Source organism: Cervus elaphus, chromosome 3, assembly GCF_910594005.1.
Source record: "Cervus elaphus chromosome 3, mCerEla1.1, whole genome shotgun sequence".
Taxonomy (NCBI): domain Eukaryota; kingdom Metazoa; phylum Chordata; class Mammalia; order Artiodactyla; family Cervidae; genus Cervus; species Cervus elaphus.
In genome coordinates, this window is record NC_057817.1 from 17079562 (window position 1) to 17099803 (window position 20242).

Here is a 20242-nt window from a genome sequence, read left to right on the forward strand (position 1 = left end):
TAGGTGACTTTCCGTGTCGTTGCCTTAGGTTCTCACATTGTAAGCAGAATTAGCATTTAAGACCTTTTTTGTAGAATAGTGCAGGCCAATCCTTCAGACCCATCCATTCATATTCAAACAGAGAGATCTTTACTTTGGTTCTGGGATATGTTGGAGGCTTAGGAAGAAAATCATTACCTTTTCCAAAAGTGTCTGTTTTTGAAGCATTGATCCTGCCAGCATAAACTTCAAACACTGATGCTTCAGTCTTATAAGATTCTGTGAACTACATACTCTCTTTGTCTTGCTTAGTTTCTGCTTAAACTAACTAGAGTGGATAGCTTTATTTGCCTATAAGAAGCTGTATTAGCCAAGTGACGGCACATAATTAAATGCTACAATTTATGATATACACTATTAAGGAATGTTTCTTGTGGGGTCACTGCTCCTTTCTTCTGGGTCCTGGTGTACACAAGTTTCCCTCCACCATAGTTTGGCCTCACGTCAAGCAACAGGGAGGGAAAATTGCCCCGCCCATCACGGAAAATTGGATTAAAGATTTACTGAACAGGGCTCTGCCCATCAGAACAAGACCCAGTTTCCCCCTCAGTCAGTCTCTCCCATCAGAAAGCTTCCATAAGCCTCTTATCTATAGCCATCAGAGGGCAGACACAATGAAAACCACAATCACAGAAGACTAACCAAACTTCCTGCCTTGGGAACCCCATGAACAGAATGAAAAGGCAAAAAGGTATGACACTGGAAGATGAACTCACCAGGCTGGTAGGTGCCCATTATGCTACTGGAGATCATGCAGAAATAACTCCAGGAAGAATGAAGAGACGGAGCCAAAGCAAAAATAACACCCAATTGTGGATGTGACAGGTGATGGTAGTAAGCCCGATGCTGTAAAGAGCAATATTGCATAGGAACCTGGAATGTTAGGTCCATGAAACAAGGTAAATTGGAAGTGGTCAAACAGGAGATGGCAAGAGTGATCATCAACATTTTAGGAATCAGCGAAATAAAATGAACTGGAATGGGTGAATTTAACTCAGATGCCCATTATATCTACTACTGTGGCCAAGACTCCCTTAGAAGAAATGGAGTAGCCATCACAGTCAAGAAAAGAATCCTCAATGCAGTACCTGGATGTAGTCTCAAAAATGACAAAATGATCTCTCTTCATTTCCAAGGCAATCCATTCAGTATCACAGTAATCCAAGTAAGTCTATACCCTGATCAGTAATGCTAAGGAAGCTGAATGGTTTATGAAGACCTACAAGACTTCTAGAACTAACACCCAAAAAAGATGCCCTCCTCATTATAGGGGACTGGAATGCAAAAGTAGAAAGTCAAGAAATACCTGGAGTACAGGCAAATTTGGCCTTGGAGTACAAAATGAAACAGGTCAAAGGTTAACAGAGTTTTTCCAAGAGAATGCATTGCTCATGGCAAATATTCTCTTAAAACAACACAAGAGAAGACTACACATGGACATCATAAGATGGTCAATACCAAAATCAGATTGATTATATTCTTTGCAGCCAAGGATGGAGAAGTTCTATACAGTCAGCAAAAACAAGACCAGGAGCTGACTGTGGCTCAGGTCATGAACTCCTTATTGCCAAATTCAGACTTAATTGAAGAAAGTAGGGAAAACCAGTAGATCATTCAGGTATAACTTAAATCAGATTCCTTATGATTATACAGTGGAAATGAGAAATAGATTCAAGGGATTAGATCTGACAGAGAGAGTGCCTGAAGAAATATGGACAGAGGTTCATGACATTGTACAGGAGGCAGTGATCAAGACCATCTGCATGAAAAAGAAATGCAAAAAGGCAAAATGGTTTTCTGAGAAGGCGTTACAAACAGCTGAGAAAAGAAGAGGAACTAAACGCAAAGGAGAAAAGGAAAGATATACCCATTTGATTGCAGAGTTCCAAAGAACAGCAAGGAGAGATAAGAAAGCTTTCCTCAGCAACCAGTGAAAAGAAATAGAGGAAAACAATAGAATAGGAAAGAGTAGAGAGCTCTTTAGGAAAATTAGAGACACCAAGGGAATATTTCATGCAAAGATGGACACAATAAAGGACAGAAATTGTGTGGACCTAACTGAAACAGAAAATATTAAGAAGTGCTGTCAAGAATACACAGAAGAATGATACAAAAAAGATCTTTACAACCCAGATAATCATGATGGTGTGACCAACCTAGAGCCAGACATCTTGGAATGAGAAGTCAAGTGGGCCTTAGGAAGCATCACTACGAACAAAGCTAGTGGAAGTGATGGAATTCCAGTTGAGCTATTTCAAACCCTCAAAGATGATGCTGTGAAAGTGCTGAACTCAATATGCCAGCAAATTTGGAAAACTCAGCAGTGGCCATAGGACTGAAAAAGGTCAGTTTTCATTCCAGTCCCAAAGAAAGGCAATGCCAAAAAATGATGAAACTACTGCACAATTGCACTCATCCAACATTCTAGCAAAGCAATGCTCAAAATTCCTCAAGCCAGGCTTCAACAGTATGTGAATCATGAACTTCCAGATGTTTAAGCTCATTTTAGAAAAGGCAGAGGAACCAGAGATCAAATTGCCAACATCTGTTGGAGCATCAAAAAACAAGAGTTCCAGGATACCATCTGCTTTGGCTTTATTGACTACGCCAAACCCTTTGCCTGTGTGGATCACAACAAACTGGGGAAAACACTTAAAGAGATGGAAATACCAGACCACCTGACCTGCCTCTTGAAAAATCTGTATGCAGGTGAAGAACCAACAGTTAGAACTGGACATGGAACAACAGACTGATTCAAATTGGGAAAGGAGTATGTCAAGGCTGTATATTGTCACCCTGAATATTTAACTTATAGGCAGAGTACATCATGAGAAACACTAGGCTGGATGAAGCACAAGCTGGAATCAAGATTTCAAGGAGAAATATCAATAACCTCAGATAGGCAGATGACACCACCCTTATGGGAGAAATTGAAGAAGAACTAAAGAGCCTCTTGATGAAAGTAAAAGAGGAGAGTGAAAAAGTTGGCTTAAAGCTCAACATTCAGAAAACTAAGATCATGGCATCTGGACCCATAACTTCTTGGATAATAGATGGGGAAACAATGGAAACAGTGTCAGACTTTTTTTTTGTTTGGGCTCCAAGATCACTGCAGATGGTGATTGCAGCCATGAAAGTAAAAGACACTTGCTTCTTGGAAGAAAAACTATGACCAACCTAGAGAGCATATTAAAAAGTAGAGCATTACTCTGCCAACAAAGGTCTATCTAGTCAAAGCTATTGTTTTTTCCAGTAGTCACGTATGGATGTGAGAGTTGGATTGTGAAGAAAGCTGAGCGCTGAAGAATTGATGCTTTTGAACTGTGGTGTTGGAGAAGACTCTGGAGATTCCCTTGGACTTCAAGGAGATCCAACTTGTCTATCCTAAAGGAAATCAGTGCTGAGTATTCATTGGAAGACTGATGCTAAAGCAGAAAGCCAACACTTTGGACACCTGATGCAAATAACCAAGTCATTGGAATAGTCCCTGATGCTGGGAAAGGCTGACGTTCGGAGGAGAAGGGGACAACAGAGGATTAGATGGTTGGATGGCATCACTGATGCGACGGACATGAGTTTGAGTAGTCTCTGGGGTTTGGTGATGGACAGGGAAGAATGGTGTGCTGCAGTTTATAGGGTTGCAAAGAGTTGGACGCAACTAAGCAACTGAACTGACCTGATTAAGTAATGTCATAACTCAAGGGAAAATGAGAAGTGAGGGAGTTTTCACAAAGGAATTGCAACCTATTGGACTACTGGGAGATGGATAAGGTTTTACAGATTGAGTTTTGGAGAGTTTTCTATATGGAACTATTCAGCACATAAGAAAATAACATTATTTTATTTTATTTCTAATAAAATATGTATTTTCCATTTATAATATATTCTATAGCAGCTAGGGAAATAAAGCAGGCACCTTAATATGTCTCCTGTTTCAGGGACTGGCACATTTATTTCCCAAAGTTGAAACACACTGGAATCTCCATATGATAAGTGAGAAGAGCAAAAGCACCAGACTATATCGTTCTTTTGAAGTCTCTATTTGACAGAAATGTCCTTTGCTCATTATATTTTATATTTCCAGAATATGTGCGTATTGGTAGTAATAAATATAAGATGTGTTACACTTTTATATCTATAGGCAGATATGCTAAGAAAAATTTTGATCTTTATGAACCGTAAGAGAAGGTTATTTTATCATAGCTATAGTAGATTTATGATTATTTACATTATAAACATTTTTAAGAGTTATTCATAATTACAGATCCTGGATCTTTAAAGGGACTTGGTGTATTTTATAGATCTACTTATAAACATTTTCAAAGAGACAGGTATGTATGTATGTATGTATGTATATGCATACATCATCAGAGAAGTAAATTTTAGAACCGCACTTCACCTATTTCTGTATTAATATTCTCAATTGGTATAAAGTTCTCACACATATGCACACAAAATCCTAATTCTCTGAGTCTACTTTCTTTTTTCTGATATTGGTGATAACTGAGGATTATTAATCACTGACCTATGTAAAACTTTCCTTCAAATAAAAGTTATGGTTATGATATTAACTGCTTTTTATAGAATGTTAGTCGCTGAGTTGTATCCAACTCTTTGGGATCCCATGGACTATAGCCTGCCAGGCTCCTCTGTCCATGGAATTCTCCAGGCAAGAACACTGGAGTGCCTTGCTATTCCCTTCTCCAGGGGATCTTCCTGACCCAGGGATTGAACCCAGGTCTGCCGCATTGCAGGCAAATACTCCAACTTCCATAACAATTGAAAAAGCTAAGAAGGCATAAGAGCAGCCAAAATATTAAAAAATATTAAATATTTTAATTATTAAATATTTAATTATTTAAGTAATTATTTAATTATTAAATATTTAATAAAATATTAAATAAAAATATTAAAAACATTCAACTGCATTAATTGTTTATATAGCAAATTAAATTAAAGATGAGTTGCTTTTTACAATCAAATTGGATACCTGTGATTGGATTCCCTTTTCCTCTGCTGATAAAGATGTGGTAAATAATCGTGAACATCTAATGTGGAAAATAAGACATTACATAATCTTTATAGAAAGCAATTTTTCAAAACATATTTGTAATCATTGTCTCCTGGGCTCCACTTCTATCTACAATGTTCTGTCTTAAATCAACTTCCTTAAACTGTTATAATTTTCTTCTGCCTTAAATCAGAAGTTAAATCTGAGAAGAAATTTAGGAATTTTCTGACTTCTAAAGGAAAATATCAAGCAGACAGGGAAAGATGAAAGAGTCAAAAAAGGGTTAAAGTGTGTCCAAGGTAACATCTGTTCCTGGATCTTGCCATAGTATTGCCCCCTACCAGTTGGCACAAGTGTTGGGGTGGATTAACCTTGAACATTAGCCTGCAACACTTTTAATAACTGGGAGATGGGAATATTAGCCTAAAGAATAGAATATAGGAAGGGTACGAAAGCAGGTCTACCATAGAATTTGGAAATACAGTTGATGCTTGAACAACAAGGGTGTTGGGACACCAACCCTCCATGCTCAAATGTAACTTGTAGTTGGCCCTCTTTATCCAAGGATCCTCTGTACCTGCAGTTTCACAGATCCTTAGTTTCAAACAATTTTAGTAAGTACTATAGTATTTACCACTGGGGAAAAAAAAAAAACAAAAACTGGTGTATAAGTGGATCCAAGCAGTTTAACCTCATGCTGTTCAAAGGATCAACTATAAGAACAAAGGTGAATTCAAAATTTTGTGTTTAGATGGTCACAGGACTGTTATACTCGTGAAAACATGGTTATTGCTTATTGTCATTTCAGGGATTCAAATGTTTGTCCAGTTGTAGAAGACACCTATTAATTTGGAACAAAACACAGAAGGAGGAATAAATAGAAACTGGATAGGATTTCACCTCACAAACTTAGTTATTTAAATTAGCATTTTCATATTTAAAATTGCTAATATATCAAATTATGCAAACATGAATAGTTTTGAAAATTTGGTATATTTATAACTCTGTGTCAGGGCCCAGTGAACAATCTGAGTGGCCCAGTGCAGAAGGAAAATGTGGGGCTCCTAGCTAAAATATTTTTAAGAATTTCAAGACAGCAACAGCAGAACCACAGATTAAGGATGGGGTCCTTCTAAGTGTGTGACCCTGTTTCAACTTCATAAGTCACATGCCCATCCATGAAGCCTGCCCAACCCTGAGAATGGATACTACACTTTTAAATGGAGAAGTTTTCTATTCTGATATATTATCATAAACTGGATATAGCTTCTCATATTGTACAAGTACCTACTTATAAAGTTCTTTACTTCAAATTTGTAGTTTTTATCCATTTATAAAGTTAAATGGATAAAATTCAGTACTTTACCCACTTATAAAATTAAAATAAGATAATTTAAAAAAACAGATTTAAGATTTTAGTTGGAAAAAAAAAGTTTGGAGAATTAAAGAACTTAAAAATGCATTATGTATTGAAAAGATATCCAAAGTTATTTAAAGTTTAAACATTTTGAAATGCATAAATATAAAATTTATTCTTTTTCACCTTATAACAATAAAATATAATATCTCAATCAAAGAAAAAATAAAATGATGATATAGGATAAACGTTTTCCAAAATTAAGATGTTTACCAGTCCGTGCTCCATGAAAAAACCAATCAATACTTGACCACAATAAATTTAAAAACATCTTCATAGTGTATATGCCCAAAGCAAAAACTCACTAGAGTTTAGTGTATTCAGTGTTTTAGGCTGCATATTATCATCACAGAATAAATGAGTCATTTGAAGGGTATAGTTATATCCAACATTTCATGAGTTAATATTTCAGTTGATGAAGCTATTGAGTCATCTGATGTCACTGTGACTCAAGGCAAAATCATTATTTTTGACAACTGGAATTTTCTTTGAGCATTAATCACTAAAATTGGGTATAGAACATAGTGTTTTGTTTTGTTTTGTTTTGTTTTGTTTTTCAGATTTTCATCTTTTAGCCACAACATAAGCAAAATTAACTTTGAAAGAAATGAGAATGGGGTATACTGGCTCTTCTATTCAGGTATCCAGCAGGAAAAGCTCCCTTGAGTTTTCACATGAAAGGTGGCTGTCAGTTGTAGACAGTATTTGCCTACTTTGATTCCCTTCCCTAATAGAGTCTATATGTTTCCACAACTCAATACATATTGATCTATAGCCATTACATCAAAAGAATGAAAAGGCATCCTCCCACCATGAGAGTAATAAAGAACGCTGATAAAATTGTTTGGAGGAAAGAGATTTTGTTAAAAGGTTAGCAGTACCACACTTTATTCTGTAAGTAATTGCCAACTATTTACTCTGAAAATCTCTGTAGAACAAGTTTTCATTCGATTTAATTACTGTGAAATGTTCCACTCAAATACACAAGGTTACAAAACACACACACACAATATATATCGTATGACATTTGGCAGTTCTGCTTCTGGTGAAGATAAGAACACTGCCCTTAACCAATGGCTTCTTCTGGACAATAGATGGTTTAAATGCTGGTTTTTTTTAAGGCTACATTTAATATAAAGGTACCTCTGGCACTGTACAAACCCCTTTGTGAACATTGTTGATTTTGATGAATTGGTTCATCTTTCCCCTTTCAAATGACAATATGTTCCAGCATCTGTCAAACATTTTAATCAACAAGTATTAGGTTGACCCTATGCTCTGAGGATACAATATCTTATTCTGAAAATTCATATTCTTGGGTTATCGTATGATAAAAATGCATTTGTTAGAGCCAAAGGCTTATAAGGGGGTAACATCTCTGAAATAAAATAGTATTTATGGTATACCTTCACTATAAAGGGATGCCTGTATAAAAAACAAACACACAAGCTTTTTTATTGTTGTGTGTGTGTATATATATATATAGATAGATAATATACAAAGAGAGAGAAATCTATATATCTATATAATTTATACATGTATATATGTCAATTTGGAAGATTCTAGCTTTAGAAAAAGATAGTTTTATCAAAACGATGAAAGCATGCAATGAATAATTCTCTACATGTTAGCTATTGAGGGGGCATATATATAATACAAAAAAAGTTATCATAAGGTATGTCAAAAAGGCATTACCACCTCAATGGCCATGAGACAGCAAACTCCAGGAGACAGTGAAGAACAAGGAAGCCTGGTGTGCTGCAGTCCATGGGATTGTAAAGAGTCAGACATGACTTAGTGATGAAATAACAACATCAAAAAAATTTAATAGAAAAAAATGCTTAATAAAAGCAATAACATTAGAATGTTGGTATCAACTGATTTGATCAAAGTAGAATGAAATAACAGGAAATTGAAGCCTGGAAAGTATACACAAATAGAGGAAGAAGAGAAAAGATATTTTAGTCAGAGAGAACACCAAGGAAAATATGCCATATAGTTCTCATTCAGTCAATCATCCAGTTTATGAATCATGTGTTTGTTCATTTATTTCATCATTTATTGACTGATTTATCAAGATATTGAGCCCTACTTTGTCAAAAGCACTGTGATCTACTAAGATCTATGACAAGAGTTGAGAACAAAATATAAGCCAAACAGAAATAAATAAAAATAAGGATTTTTAAAAATATTTTGCATACAAAATAGTCTTAGTTACTGTAGAAGCAGGCTATGGAAGAAACATGTAGTGAGCACACACAGTGAGTAGGTTGCACCGTATCTGTGAGTTATTATAACATTAGAGAAATTACATATTCAGAACAACAGAATGAAATTATTAAAAAATAAACTTGATAGACATCCACTGGACAGAGAAATATACATATTCCAGAGATAGACAAGTTGGGGAATGAAGTGTCTTGCTCCTTCATGATTTTTTGTTTGTTTTCCATAGGACAGGCTAGTGTTTCATTATTCTCATTTGTCATGGCTTTTCTGTTCCTATTAGAAGGATTGTACCTTGGGAACAAATGCTCCAATGTTCTCAGTGCTGCTTGCAGTGTCTACCTCTGTATGGAAGTGAAAGTGAAAGTGAGGTCGCTCAGTCGTGTCCGACTCTTTGCGACCCCATGGACTGTAGCCTATCAGGTTCCTCTGTCCGTGGGATTTTTCAGGCAAGAATACTGGAGTGGGTTGCCATTGCCTTCTCCAGGAGATCTTCCCAACCCAGGGATTGAACCCTGGTCTCCCTCATTGTAGACAGACGCTTTACCATCTGAGCCACCAGGAAAGTCCTACCTCTGTATATGACACATTAAACCCTCACTGTGCGTGCGTGCTAAGTCACTTCAGTCATGTCCAACTCTTTGTGACCCTATTGACTACAGCCCACCAGGCTCCTCTGTCCATGGAATTCTCCAGACAAGAACACTGAAGTGGGTCACCATGCCCTCCTCCAGGGAATCTTCCAGACCCAGGAATCAAACGCTCATCTCCTGCATTTCCTGTACTGGCAGGTGGGTTCCCAAGTGCCACCTGGGAAGCCCAAATCCTCACTGAATATATAGAAAAGAGGATGAATGGAAGGAGTTAGAGAGGGAGGCAGAAAGGAAAGAAGAATGGAGAGAGAGAAGAAAGGAAGGAGAAATCAAAAGGTACTATTTCAGAATCTATTAAAATACTCTAGATATGTTATGAGTTGAATAAGATAGCTACAGTCAAAAGTGAATAAAAAAGTACCAGTATTTTTTCCTATCATCTGACATATTTGACAAATAATCCATGAAGTTTTAAGTTTTCATAAGTCACATGAAAATTTACCTCACTATATTAGAATCAAACCTTAAATAATTACATATAATAATTTACAAAGTGTTCCTTTACTTGAAAAACTATAATAATGTTAATAATATTAACATTTAAATTGATTTAGAGATGTTCATTCACACACACAAAGCCTTTTAAAGAGTTAACCTTGTTTCTCTCTGGGGTATGTGTGAACACAAAAGAGCCGGAAAAACAAATGAATATCACAGAATCATAAAATTGCAGACCCAGGTTTCATTCTCAAATCTGCCACATTTCAAAACATAGGCTTTTACATATCATTCCTCTGTTCATTTATTTTGAATAAATGATAAAAAACCATTTTGATAAACAGCATGCCATCTAATTCTGCTTTTAAATAGTAACTGTGCTTCATGAATTCACTCTACCTAATATTACCTTTTTGATTCCTCTTATTGGTGTTCATTAATCTTTGAAAGCAAATGTGACAAAACGTAAATTATCTCATCTCATTTAGCATCTTGCCCTTGCAAGAAAGAGAGCAACATTAAAATGAAAATCAGTTACAGAAGGGCTAATGTACTGGCATGCCAGATCTATCCAGCTTTACAATTCCTTACTTCCTGAAAAATGAAAGAGGTAAACCCATCTACAAGTTATAAATAGTTTACAAATCAATTTATATGTCATTGCACCATGTAAAGTTTGTAAAAAGGAGAAAATTGATTTAATCTATTTGAATGCTCTGTGCAAAGAATGTCCTATTCCTCTGATAAGTGGTAACTGTCACCTGATAATAGACACATGCCTTATAATAGTGACATGCCAATTACCAAGAAAAAGATAACACCTTGTATATTTGAAAGTTCAGTCCATTATATGATAAGGCACTAGCTTACCTAGACTTCTAGTAGAAATTATATGATGGTGTATTGGGAGCATAGGGGAACTCCTTGCCCATTAAACCCGTAGTTAATACTTCTCACCACCTAGCATTGTATACTACACACCTTGACGTTTTCATTGTTCTGCTGATAGATTTTCACTGTCCAATTGTAAAAATGAATTTGCACTAATTTCCTCACATTTAGGACAATCAGCATTTGAAACAGAACTGTTAGGAGACAATGGAACCATTAAGGGCTTCCCAGGCGGCACAGTAGTAAAGAATCCCCCTGCCAATGCAGGAGACACAAGAGACACAGGTTTGATCCCTGGGTTGGGAAGATCCCCTGGTAAAGGAAATGGCAGCCCGCTCCAGTATCCTTGTCTGGAAAATTCCATGGACAGAGGACCCTGCTGGGCTATAGTCCTTTGGGCCGCAAAGAGTCGGACATGACTGAGCATAGCACAATGGCACCATTATTAGGCTCAAGATGGAAACAAAATCAATTCATTCACTCTCTTTTTGGCCAACCAACCTTCTCTGGATGACTAAACAATTAGAAAAAAGGTAAACTAGTAATTATAATTATATATATATATAATTTATATTATATATATATATAATTTATATTATATATATATAGTTATAATTATCCTAACAACTGTAATTCAGAAAGAAAAGTTTGAAATAAATCTAATAATCTACAACAAACTACACAGAGCCCCTTAAGTGACTTACATAAATATATGGGTTCAATGAAAATAAAAAATCATAACTATGTTAGTAGTTTAAAATATTCATACTATAGGAGAAAACAAGAATTCTTACTAAAACCTAATGCCACCTCACTCCAAATCCTCTTTTTTTTTCCATGAATAAATATTCTGATAGTGTTTACTTTCTGAATTGTAAGTTACCATGCAATCAGTAGCACCAGAATTTGAAGAGGTACATTATTCTGTCAGAAATGCACAACACAGCTTATTAGTATCAATTAGCAATTGTTTCTTGATAAGTATTTTTAAAAGCTCAAATGTTAAATTGTGGGGTTATCTGAGGGACAAAACTCATCTCTTGACTAGCCATTAGTTTCTAAAATTATTTGTTTTTACTGAAACAATAGAAAATAACATGAAAAATCAACTGAAGCATGAAAGAAGAGATAAAAAATTGCCAGAAGCAAGAAAAACAATTAGTCAAGGTGGCCATCAATAATCACATACCTTAATTGAACTCTATGCATTTACAAAAGTATGTATAGCATGGACATTTGATAATTTTGCAAACAGAACATTTATTTCTAGAATATGCTTGTTTCAAAACTGTCACTATGGTTTATTGTTAAAGGACTTGGTATAAATGCTTTGCCATTTAAGCTAAAACGTTTCACACTCTTCTTTTCTAAGATTTTCTAGGATTTCTTTTTCTCCTACCATTCTCCATTCTTTCCTGAAATTTATGTAATCAGTGATTCTTAACTAAGAAAGATTTTGTCTCTCCTGGAAATGTCTGGAGACACAATAGTCACAACTTGGGAGATTATATGCCATTGGCATCTAGTGAAAACAGGGCATGGATGCTGCTAAACATTTGATACAACACAGAGAAACCCCTCATAAGAAAAATTATTTGACCCCAAATGTCCATAGTGCTGCCATCAGGGATCTTGATCTAAACCACAATCGTAAAATAAAGTCTGTAACTAGTTTATTTTTCATGTATTTTTCTAAAGAAAAAAAAAATCTCTAGATTGTTGTTGTTGTTCTGATTATCTATTACTGTGTTAATAGCCCAGATTATCTATTACTGTGTTAATAGCCCAAAATAGTGGCTGGAGCCAACAGCACCATTTACTTTGTTGACGAATCCAGCACTTCACTGGGGTCAGCTAGTCAGGCCCCCCCTGCCTTGGGTCTCCCATGCAGCAGCGGAGCAGGGTCTCGTTTCAGGCATGGGGTTATCTTGATGACTTCAACACCTGAGTAGCTGGTACAGAGCTGGAAAGATGGAAACAATGGGTGCCACAACAGTTGGGGTTACTGGCTGGTCATCACTTCTTCCTATATATGGTTTGTCCACCTGCTATCTCCTTGTAGTGACCTCAGGATAACTGGTTTTTTGTTTTATTTTGCTTTGTTTTTTGATATGATGGTTGATGATTTACAGAGCAAGTGTCTCAAGAAAGACTGGCAGGAGCTGCATGAGTTTTTATCCAAAGTCACATCGCATTCCTACTCGTACATTCTGCTTTACAAGGCAGTCACAATGTCCTGTCCAGGTTCTAGGAGAGCTGACATAAGCCCCCTCACTTCTTGAACTGGTGAGTGTCAAAGAACTTGCAGGCACAGTCCATCTACTTTCCATAAAGTACCTTTTTTACACGCAAAGTACATGCACTGTACTCAAAACCCCCCAAATATCTCATATATAGAGCCTCAGACTCAGGCCCAAGTGTAGCACCTTGTCTAAATCAGATTTGGGCAGAGACGAGGCTCTATGGGTGTTGCTCTTTCAGTACTGTTTGTCTCAGTCTGAAGACCTGTGAACTGAAGAGACAACCTATCTCCCCACCACACAGCCAACATATACCAGTGGGTCAGCTGTGGGATGATTGTTCTGTACCCTCTCATTCAAAATATTGCGTTGACCATAAAGTTCATTCAGGTTTTTCACAATACAGAAGAACCCAAACAAGCTTTTTGGCCAACCAATAAATCAAATGGAAGCCAGAGTCACAGATTCATAGCATTTCTGAAATCCAGCTGGGTTCCTGTTGCCAGTTTATTGATAATGGCTTAGCCTTATTGCCAGAAATGTTTTTCCACAATACTTCGATTTGCTTTCTGGGTCCTGATTTTGGTTTCTGAGTTGGCTTCCCTTTTTTTTTTTTTTTTTTTTTTTGGTAAAGAAATTGTGTTTGCATTTGAACATTTTCTCAGCCTGATTCCAGTCCATAGAAATTCTGGAGTCTAAGTCTTATAATTTTATACTGCCTCTGTCCTTTCAGTCTCATCCGGGTAAATTTTCTTTAAAATTATGTGAGTTTGTGTGTGTGTGTGTGTCTGTGAATTGATTTATGATTCTTCCAATTAGAGAAAATATACTATCACAGATTTATATTGGGAAAGGTCATTTCTATCTTAGAATATATTGGCAGACATTACTGAAAAGACTTTAGGTCACAAACAATGACATAATGACTCTGCTTCTATCATATCTCAGCTTTGCATTACTCTGTTTCTTTAGAGAAGCAATCAGGAACAAAGGCAGTGACCTAACTTGGATTATTCACACACCCTAAACCGATCCGTCTGACCAACAGCACAGTGAACTTTAATTATATATGAGACCCAAATAATATGTTTCTCATTCCATTCTTGGAATTATTGAAGGGATGCAATCTGGGCCCTCACCTATTAACAAACATGGAATGAACACAGTTATTTTACTGGAAGAGATACGGTGTTCATGTGAAAAATGTGGGTTCACCATATTTCTGTATATGCTGACAATAAGCACATTCTGATTCTTGAGAAGAATATGGAGACATATATACTGCATTGAGGTTTACTTCATGTTCCACATCTTTACAACAATTTATACATTGATAGCCTCATCACATAGTGTTTACCCATTAATTTATATAATGCTTGACTGAGAAATTTGGCTTCTGTCATTCTTTGAATTTTGAGAATATCACGAAACTAATGTTGCAATGCTTATCACTGCTTTTTAGAAATCCATAATTAAATGCTTCAAATATTATTATAATCTCTCAAAATTCTCTAGAGAATAAAAAAGTAAAATATAACAACTGCAATTAAGTTCCCTGGTAAATATGCAAAAAGTGTATAATTCAATTTCTCATCTCTGAAAGTATTTCTGAAATTGCATGTCTGCTAACTGTGTATGTGTATGTCTTAACTGGTTGAGGTAAAGAATAAAAGAGAATACAAAAGGAAGTCAAGATCCTTTGGAGCTTTAGGGCATTGAGGCCTCTTTGTAAGTGTATGTAAGCTTTTCCTTTGCCTGGAGATGCACTTGTTCTACAAGGTACATTGTAGATTCTAAATTTGACTTTTATAAGATGCTGAAAAAATCCAAATCTCAACAAAAATAAATATTCACAGGTGTCATCATATATATGATTTTTGAAAATGTGAAATATTTCTATTATGATTCAAAATACACACTTTGGTATTAATTACAATTTAAAATGGTTAATGGAAAATTAGCATCCCAACTATTCATTATTGTCTTAAAGTCATGAATTCATTATATGTGAAGCGCAACAATCTTTATGACCTCTTCGATACCACTGACCCTTCTCAAATTCTGAAGCCCTATGAGGTTGAATTTTGAAAGACTTACAGACATCCTGATAATATTCTGAAATTAATCTTTATTTATTAATGTGTTACAAAACTAGGTGAATCTAAAGCTTTAAGTTCGTTTCTATCACTTCCAGAGCTACCTTTTGTGGCCTCTACTTTCTCTGGTCTAATATCTTATGGGGAGTATTTAAGCAGGCATTTTACACATAAATTTTATATATAGATTCATATATGTATATAAAATTTTTAATAATTATTATAATAATGACCCAAACTTTTCTACCTTACATGCAGTGACAATAGTCACAAAATATTTATGTGACTTCAGAAAGAAAATACCCATGTGCTCATTTGTAAAAACAGAAATGTTCTTGGTGAAATGTCATTTTAATAATATGAATTTATATTCACATAAATTACTTTTAAATTACTTAAAATTTTAAAATAGACATTCACTTTAAAAGGATCTCTGATAGTCATTACTAAAGACGAATGACATAAAAGTCAAATTTCATGAATCTTGTGACGTTATCTAGAACTTTACGTTATTGTATACTGTGCAAAGAGATTGAAACTGAGGAATCTAGAGTATATAATAATTTTTCCTTTTTTGCCCATTTTTTAATGAATAAGAGAGTATGTGAAAATTAATCATTACTTGATTGTTTCTCCATTAGTTCTTACCAGTTTTCCGAATCTCTGAAAATTACACAATATGGCTATAAGTGGCAATGATTTTGAGCTAAATTATATGACAAAAGATTCCACAGGAAATCGGATTGACACAGGGATTAAAATCACCAACGCCCTTCTTATCCAGTACACCCCTGTGCAACAGCCACCCCTGTGTCCAAAATATTTTGAACAAATATTACAACTTTCTAATAAGATGGTGAAGAATGCCATCTCAAACAACTTCCTTTCTAAAATTAAAACAGATTCTAGTTGCATCAAATGCATCAAATGCATCAAATATCTGTTTTTTCCCCTACATGTTTAGGAATTAACCCTTTATTTTACTTCTATGAAGAATATGATAGAAATCATCTGAATAGTTAAGAAAACATATAATCATACTCCAAAACTTTCATAGAAGAACATCAGTATCTAAAGATTACAGATTCCTTCTAACAATACAAGAGAATATATAGTTTTAGTTCATCTCAAATTTTTAAATAATCATAACAGAAACATCATTTATCACTTGACAAAAGACAGTTTGAAATATCTAAAATCTGAGTGATACCATCTCATGATATAACTATACTTTAAAAATTATAAACTCAATATATTAAATTAGATCATAAGGAAGTAATATGAAACCATATCAACTTTATTTTCTATAGCAACATTTTCATTAAGATACTAACTTAAGAGAAAACTAAGATAGTATGTCAATTTTCAAGCCGCAGATCAGACAAAGATCCAAAAATATAAAGTACCCATCTGAATAAAATTTCTGTGTAAATTTATGTTTGACAGCATGAGTCTGACTAGTATATTTTATGTGCCTGAACTGCTTCTGGATTCACTGGCATGAAGAAATGTGTTTGTCCACATTAAACAAAATACTTGGTTTCTTTTACTAGACAAAGGGAACAACAGAATTTAAATATTTTCTCTCATTTTTCCTATAGATTCTAGCAACATAACCTTGTCAAGAGCTTGACTATAATCAATCATTAATCCAGGTGTTTGTTTATATAAACACAAAGGTATGTACATGTATATATATATGTGCAGTAAGAAAATAAAGATTGCCTGTAATTCAATCTCCTGGAGTCGGTCATTGTTAGTATGTGGATCTACACATAGACATACACATTATTCTGTTTTCACTGTTTAATGTGTGTAATATATATTGTCAAATCTTATTTAATAGCAATTAAATAAAATTTATAGATATATAATAAAGAAACAAATATCACTTTGCATTGGTGGCTTTATCTAATTATTGATGATTTGAAATTAATTTGAAATTGTAAAAGTAGAGTTAAGAAGGTGTAAAATTCAAAATATTATAGCAAAAATATTCTTAAACTATTTGAATATTCACGGTAGAATATAGCTGTCTTAAAAATACATATCCCTTTGGAATAAAATCCTAAGTCCTGCCTGTGGAAATTATAATGTGAGTTATAGCTTAACACACTTTGAGTCAAAAATATTGAAAGGTTCCACTGCAATCACATCTTCAAATTCACTTTTCTTCATTTCACTTTTCATGAACCTTTGAGCCTTATTTTTATCTTTGATAGGGTTAAATCCAAGTTGTTAACACTTCAGTAGACTAAGTGCCTAAAATAAAGTCTCAACATACAAAACGTGATTCACAGTTTCAGAATAGTACATAGTACTTACCCATCCAAGAAGGATATAACAGAAGCTGAGAAGCTGTCAAAGAGAAAAATGTCAGAAAGATTAATAAATCATATTGCTATAACATGATGATGCGAATTGCAAACAGCTATGTAAAAATAGGTAGCTAGCAGTCAGATGGCTTGGCTTCTTTTAGCCTTGCTAGTAGTACATTTATCTTCTGTTATGCACTGGTAAGTAGCTGGCAAGCTTGGTACATATAAACATTACTGAAAGATGTTATGATTGGCTTGGATCCAGAAAATGTGCTCTAACATTACCATTAGCTATCAGAGATCTTAAATATCACTGGAAATGATTGAACAGGCAAAAAAAGACAATAACAGGAAGAAAAATTAAGAGTATAATTAGGAATAAAGTGTCTTTTCAACATTTTATGACATATAAGTCTCATGCCACTTGATAACATAAGAATTTTAAAATAATTTCATAAAATCTAAATGTTCATGTGGTTCATAAGAAAAAAAGTGATTGAGCACATTGCTATGCAAGAGAAAGAAATATCTAAAACAAGGGATTATTGAATATGATTTTTTACTCTTTTATGGTTTTAATGTTTCTCAGAAATAGTAACTAACCTTCCTAATGTCTTTTCCCTGTTCTGTATGAAAGGCGCTATACTGTTATTTCACTGTCAATTATCTGTGACCCTATATGAAAAATGGCACAACAAAACTAAATAAAGAACCAAAAATATAATTTAAAAAATTAATTGTCAATCTCCAGGCAATGAAACAGAAGCTTTTGAGAAAGTCAGACAATAACTTAGTTGTGATGTATTTCATTTGGTTTGGCGATTTAACAATGATCGCAGACTTAGGGCAGTTTATTAATCAATAAATTCAATTGAAATAAAATTAGCCATATATGTAAAATAAGACACAAATAAAATGTGTATAAAGAATGAGATGTTTTTATAAGTACCATAATTAAGGATTTTTAAAAATTTTGGTCCATTAATATAATTCTACCTTGTGTTGCCTAAATTGATAGCTCTTATTCATTAAACACATATTTTAAACACAGTCAAGAAGAAAATTAAGGTTGTGCATTATCCTATCTCCTGGAGATATGTGGAGATATCCACATGTTAACATTAATATGTGGAGATATCCACATGTTAACATTAATATGTGGATTCACATGCATCTGTTCTTTTTCCCATGTTTTATTATAAGAAATCAAAACAAAACTGCACTTACCAAAAATAACATATATAGATATAAAAATGAATGTTCATTATGAACCCACTTAAGAAAGGAATATTGTTTTCTGTATTTTGTCAGATTTTTCCATGTATATACTAACATATTTTAACGTTATTCTCTCATGTTCAAATATATTTATACATATGGCTATAAGTATAAAACAGTATTTTCTAACTCACCTTTTGTCATAAAATTGTATCTTAAATATCTTTCAATATCAGTTAAAACACATACAATTATTTAATGATTATATACTTGTAATGAAAGAGTAAAAATGATTAATTCATATATGGAATTTTGAAAATAGAATATTTCTGCAATTAACAATAATTGATTGTTAAGTTAGCTTGTATAGCTAAAACAAGACTTAACTGGTTTTGCAACAAGGGAAAAGGCCTTAAGAAGAATTTGTCAGGTGTGATTTGTAATCACAGATGTTATCATTAAGAAAATAATATTGTGTAAGTAAGGAAGTAAAGGACTTACTCAGCAGAAGGCAGGTCTAACAGGTTTGATTCTGAATAGAATACAGCTGAAAAATGAATATTAGGAGATTAATTCTAAAGTAGATTTTCTTAAACTGATGCTGAAAGCTGCAAGAAATCACTTGCCAAAGTTGAACGAGTGTCAGAGCATTTGAAACACAGGAGTCATCCCAACATTGTTGAATTTACATTTCAACCTCCATTTTTGCTACTTATTGAAATAACTAAAATCTGCGTTAAAATGATCCTCTGTTAGAAGGACTCAATAGGATGACATTCATTTGAAAAAGAGATTTTTAATCTCATAATAGGGGCTTCCCTGGTGGCTCAGATGGTAAAAAATTTGCCTGGTTGGCAACCCACTCTAGTATGCTTGCCTAGAAAATTCCATGGAATGAGGAGCCTGGTGGGCTACAGTTGAAGGGGTCGCAAAGAGTCGGACATGACTGATCAACTAACACTTTCACTTTCAATCTCATAATGAAGCCTTGAAAACATGTGATACATCACTTCCATCATTTAACATTCACGAAATCATTACCCAAAATGTCAGCAGAGATCTGCATTAGTTTTTCCCCCGTGTTGTTTTTTTTTTTTTCCTTTGTAATTTAAAATATTCACTGTATACATACTTCAATAGCTGGTTGTTTTACTGTTGTTCCTAATAGCACCTTTAGAAATGATATGCTTCTGCTGTTCAACTAAAATTCATAGAAATAAATTACCTCTCAATTTTTTTAGATTAATCATGGAATAGCCTTTGTTAAATCTCAGATGATTGAAAAATAAATCACATGTGCCTCAAATATTCTTTGAACCACAAGCATTGCAAATTGACATTACAGTGTGGATTTTTCATCTTGACAGCTTATCATAGAAGCCAAGTTGCCCCAGATTTTCTTTCTTTAAAGAAGAACAGGTTAAATCTTGTCAAACATAAAGAATGAAACATAAGACTTGTTTACTGCTGTAAAGGAATCAACCTGTGGATCAGATTCTATATGCGATTTATTCCAATTGCAACTGGATAGCTTGAAAATTTGAGCCATTAAAATTAGTGGTAATTTTGCTCTTTTCAAGAACCAAGATAAAGGAATTTTATTCAAAGAAACAATTGCCCTTTGGCATGTTCTAAGTGTGGAAAAACAAATACAACCCACAGAAGAAGAAACTCATATATAGTCTTTTCAGGGCA

General features: G+C 34.3%; 1 protein-coding gene across 5 annotated transcripts in view; it reads right to left on the minus strand.

Annotated features, from left to right (window-relative positions):
• MGAT4C (MGAT4 family member C) overlaps nucleotides 1–20242 on the minus strand; it is a 769379-nt gene that overhangs the window by 652472 nt on the left and 96665 nt on the right. For 4 of the 5 annotated variants that reach the window (XR_006336576.1, XM_043880747.1, XM_043880725.1 and 1 more), the window contains exons 2-3: nucleotides 19049–19094; nucleotides 17337–17369 (exon numbers count right to left, since the gene is read on the minus strand). The gene's annotated coding sequence lies outside the window, so the exon portion shown is untranslated. The remainder of the gene's footprint in view (nucleotides 1–17336; nucleotides 17370–19048; nucleotides 19095–20242) is intronic. The other variant, XM_043880757.1, reaches the window with a different exon arrangement.